The 5,429-nt window shown below is 41.2% G+C and overlaps 1 pseudogene; it reads left to right on the top strand.

Annotated features, from left to right (window-relative positions):
* The first annotated feature begins 1,609 nt into the window (after positions 1-1,609).
* LOC146360904 (uncharacterized) lies at positions 1,610-2,542 on the top strand (annotated as a pseudogene).
* Positions 2,543-5,429: the final 2,887 nt, after the last annotated feature.

The raw sequence follows: 5,429 nt of genomic DNA, 5'->3' as shown, positions 1-5,429 counted from the left end.
TTCTCTATAGGCTCCTCTGTTCATGTGTTTCTTTGAGCTGTTTATATTCATTGCTGTTAATCATATTACGCATATAATGCAATAACTGAAATCACACTATGTCCTAAGCTGACAAGCAAGGGGAAAAAACGAAGAGGGGAGAAAATAGGAGAAAGTATAATAAAAGGATAGAGTACAAATAGAAAGCATGCTGCATCTGTAAGAAAAAGGGACAAAACAAACACAGCACTGGGAACACAAAAATATAAATGAATATAAACTCTAAAACATAAAATATAAATGAGCGTGAGTGTCTACATGTCTTTGTCGCAAAATGTACTTGATAATGAGGGCGGGAAGTTCAAATCCAGGCCATCCACAGCCCCCAAGAGTACCAAAGTACCTGAGGCCACACATCTCAGTGACAACAGTGTTTCAGTTTCTGATGAGGCTTCGGTGAACAGTACGTGGATCAACTGGAAGGGTAGATGCATCTATCAGGACCGTTGCCAGGTTTTTATTCCTGTTTCATAAGTACATGACTTTCAGATACTGTTCATCTGCTTTTCCAATGTCCTCAAAGTTTTAAGCAAAGACTGCACATCATGCAGACATTAGACATGTTTTTTGTGCTAATAGAGCTTAAAAATCATCTTGTTGTTGTGAGACTGTGTTATCTTTGACCAAACAAACAACAAAAACAAGCAAAAAAAAAACCTTGGAGTGTACTACTTTCTTTGCAGAATAGCACATTCTGGCACTCACAAATCTGATTTAATGAAGCTGCTTGTAATGTACCTGCACCACATTTTTTTCTCAAGCTACACACTCTCACATCCATCCTCTTACAGTTTTTGCCCGTTGCTTGAACACTATAAACCCATGCTTAGACTAAAGTAACACAACTTGAAGCTTTTGTTACCATACCTCAAACACATGTACCCATACCTTAAACAAAAGCGCTGCTTTGCACCCTAGTTGCAATTATGCAACACACATGGTCCTGCATACTACACTCTATTTCATACATAACACACTTCGTTCACAAAATGAAATTTCAGGGTGCCATTTGGAAAACACATGTATCCAAAATACAAAACACATCAGGTAATTGCAACCACTCAAATACACACCTGAAGGCACTTACTTGCAAAACTGAACACCAATTAGCCAACTACAAAAAGCCCTCAGTTTAGCCAATTCAAGAACTTTGCAAGAATGGATGGAGGGAGAGGAGGAGGTTGAGGTTGAGGTTGAAGAGGCCATGCACGGACCCATATTTCTGATGATATAAGACTTTGGACCATGTCATCAACCATGGCCTGACTATGAGGGAAGCTGGGCAGAGAGTCCACCCACATCTAAGCCGCTTCACAGTGGCATCTGTAATATGAACATTCTGACTAGAAAACAGGTATGTCTTCACCTCTCTCTCTACCTTCTACTCTACTCAGATGGTTTTTATAGCACTGTTCTACAGTATATCACATTACCATATCAAGTGTACAGGGTATTGCAGGGTGCTAATGCTCCTTTTGCAGCCAAAGTGGTAGTTTCTGTGAAACATACCATGATTACTTATATTGAAGTACAGTCTTGTACAGTGGATGATACAGTATATACAGTAAAGTACTGTAAGAAAAATAAGCAAAGCGATGACAATATGTGGTTGTATTTCTCTAGAATGACTCGAAGACCTTCTGGGGGAGGACGCCAACGCCTGTTCACACAACAGCAGGAACTTGCCGTTGTAGACCTAGTGAGGGCAGACAATGCCATCCGTCTCCACCAGCTACGAAAGCAAATACTTGCAGACAGGCAAGTGTTCAACAACATAAACCATGTGAGCATCACCACCATCGGACGCATCTTGGGAAAACACAGCATCACCATGAAGCAGCTCTACAGAGTCCCATTTGAGAGGAACAGTGACAGGGTCAAAGGACTTCGAGCTGAATATGTACGGGTAAGTGTAACTGTCCTTTACATGTACAATACAGTATTGGTGAAATCCAGTAGCAGCTGAATATGTACCATATCAGTACCACATGGATCCATTCTGAGAGCTACACAGGTACCTGTGTGATGGGGTGAGGGTCCTGTATGCGTAGCACTGTAGTACAGTAATATGTTCTCTCTTTTTTTTTTTTTTACAGAGAATCTTGGCCATGGATGGAGCTGCACAGCCTCATGAATTCATTGTCATTGATGAAGCTGGATTCGACCTGTGCAAAACAAGACGACTGGGTCGTAATGTAATTGGCCAAAGGGCAATTGTGCACGTCCCAGGGCAGCGCGGGGGAAATATCACATTGTGTGCCGCCATAAGCCTTCGAGGGCTTCTGCATCATCATGCAAAACTAGGTCCATACAATAGCCAACATATACTCACATTTCTAGATGCTCTCCATAATATAGTTGTACAGAACAGACCAGATCAGCCCAGGTTTGTGGTGATATGGGATAATGTCAGTTTCCATCGGGCTGCTCTGGTCCAGGCCTGGTTCTCCAACCACAACCAACTTGAAGTGGTATACTTGCCCCCTTACTCACCATTTTTAAACCCTATAGAGGAATTTTTTTTTCGGCTTGGAGATGGCGTGTATATGACCGCCAATCACATGCCCGCAGGCAATGGAACAGGTCTGCGGCGACATTCAGGTGACAGCAATCCATGGATGGTTTCGACATGCAAGAGGATATTTTCCCCGGTGCCTAGCGGGAGAAGACATTGCTTGCGATGTCGATGAGGTCCTGTGGCCAGACCCCAACAGACGGCGGGATCCATGAGCCCACGTATGCACAATTGTCATGATTTTTTGTGTTTACAGTATAGTGTTTTTTTCTATTACTGTATTATGGTTTTGTTTTGTTTTTTTGCTTTATCTGAATTCATGGTACTGCAATGTACAATATTGAGTAGGCCTATTTGCTTTTTTGGTTGTTTGAAGATGTGTCTCCTGAAAATATGCCTTCTACATAAACAATGAAAATCAAAGACTGCAGTGTTTTATATAAAGTAGACTGGTGTGTTCCCCCTGATCTGTAAGTGTTTGCATATGATGCAAGTACGTGTCATTTTGTCAACAGAGTTACATTTTGACAAAGGAATGTTAGGTTTTGACAGCAGAGTTTCAATTTGGCACAGATGTGAATGGTATATTTCCCAGTGTTGTGTCGTGTTTACTTGTGTTTAGAGTTTTGGCACAATGAGCGAAGTTTTGCAAAATGTGTTAAAGCAACGGGCAAAAACTGTAATCACTTCTGTACTGTTGTTTCCCAAGCCTCCTACTGTGCTGATTAGAGTCCATTCTGACAAAAGAGTATTACACATCATAGCATTTATTTGTTTTTTATTTGAAGCATGGTTGCACGCTGTATATGATGATGCAAAAAAAAGAGAAAAATCTGGCTGGTGGTGAAGGTTGGGTACATTGCATAAAGTCAACTAGAGAAGCTGGGAGCATTTTCTGAGGAGAAAAGAGAATGGATCAACAGAATAAGCAGAATAAATAAAAGACAAAAATGCAAAATCATGACACAACATGTCCTTCTCAATAAGGGAGGCAAAGTTTCCACTTCACTTCCAATACATCAAGACATTTATCATACTTTGCTGAAAAGGGTGTGTAAGAAAATGGCAAGAAATCGCTGTGGGTGTAAACAGGGATCTTGATGGTGATATAATATGACGTGACAAAATGTTGAAGAGTTAATGGCGTTGTTTGTTTCTCAAAAATATCGAAGCTGCTTTATAAGCTAAAAAGAAAACCTGCGTTCACCACATTTTCTGTTTAATTTGGCAGATCTTAAAACACTGATGGTGACATGTTGGGGAAAAATGGAGATTCAATTGGTAGGACTTGGAAACCAAAATACCAACATTTCGCAATTGTGGTACAATTCCTAGCCTAAGGTGTAACTAACATGGTTGTGTGGATGTAAACACATCTTCACATGAGTCGTTCTCTTGTTGTGACTTCAGTCCAAAAGAAGCCACGTTAACAGCCAAAGAACATAACACCAAACTCTGTGTGTGTGTGTGTGTGTGTATACCTGTTTTCAGGAGCACGAGTAAACGTTTTGTGCATGTCCTCTACTTTGTGCGTGCCTTTGAATCGGTGATCACACATGCATGCTGGCAGCGCAGCATGGAGCAGCAGGTCAGGAGTGTATGTGTGGGCCCGGGACTTGGACGCCTGAATAATAATGTGAACGGATTGATGTGGTAAAGGTCTGTCAGGAGAGCGCTGCAGATTTGCATCGTCAGCTGTGCTTCATCAGGGAAGCCCTCACCACCAAACCTCCCTACTTCCTCCTCAGCTCCTGCCTCTCTTTCTCCTCCAGCTGGCTCTTTCTCTGTTGCCCTTTGCATCCACACTATCACCTATGTGCTTCTTCTCCTTTTTATCTTTGCTGTTTTGCTCATCCATCTCCTGGGATTCCCATTTTCATCTGTCAGCAAATGTTAATGTAAAGTCATGAAATGTCCCATATGGAAAAGATATATATAAATCTTATAAAGTTTGTATCTGTCTTGTGTAAAACTTGTATGAAAAGCATACAAGAGTGAAAACAGATATAAGATCCCTTGAAAAATTATATAAATGAAACTTGTGTTTTGGACACTTACTAAAACAATATATGAAAGTAATGAGAAAGTGGCCACTTTCATGAGTAAATCATATAAGTTTTTAATATTTCTTTTCCATATGGGGTTAAACCAACCACGTCCTATCGTCTTTCTGTTTTACATGTCTTTAATCTCTCGATAGTGTTTCCTTTACAAACTTTCTGTGTCATCTGATCCCAACTCTTTAGCTGTATCCATATCTTGGAGTGAGCTTTTGCAAAACACTGCAACACTATTTGATCCAGCAGAAATATATGATGCATTGAACTGCTTTTTTATCTTTTTCCTATGGGGGGTTGGGGGGGCACGGCAGAGGAAGGGAAGGCCCATTCTGCATTTTCCCAGAGGATGGTTTATGCTGTTTTTCTCACGGTGGTCTGGGCTGAGCTGTAAACTGGCACGGGTTGGCATGGGTTGGCACAGGAAGTGGCTGCCTGAACCCCGCTAGGGATTCTGGCCAATTCCATTTCCTGTCAAATATCCTCCCAGAGGAAAGGAGCGCCAGGACATTAGAGACAAAACCCACAGTGGAAGAGAAACAACTGGACTTACATTTTATTTGACATATCCAATAGCATTTGGGTTTTGTGAACATAAAACCCAGTTCTTGTAGTCTAAATGTCTGTTTTTAAGGTTCTTGATACCGGTTTATCAAAATTACAAAAATGGCTTCACTACAAATTTTCTCATGATTGAACTGCCTGCAAATAACAGTGCACAGAGGATGTGAATGGCAGATTGCAGCTTCAGTAATGTAAACATATTGTCAGATTAGGCAGTCATGTTGGTAGGTGTGGTGTTGGGGGCCACCTCATGA

Source organism: Perissodus microlepis, chromosome 23, assembly GCF_051167445.1.
Source record: "Perissodus microlepis isolate ML-2025 ecotype Zambia chromosome 23, ASM5116744v1, whole genome shotgun sequence".
Taxonomy (NCBI): Eukaryota; Metazoa; Chordata; class Actinopteri; order Cichliformes; family Cichlidae; genus Perissodus; species Perissodus microlepis.
Note: the sequence above shows the minus strand (reverse complement) of the source record. Positions and strands in the feature narration are given on the sequence as shown.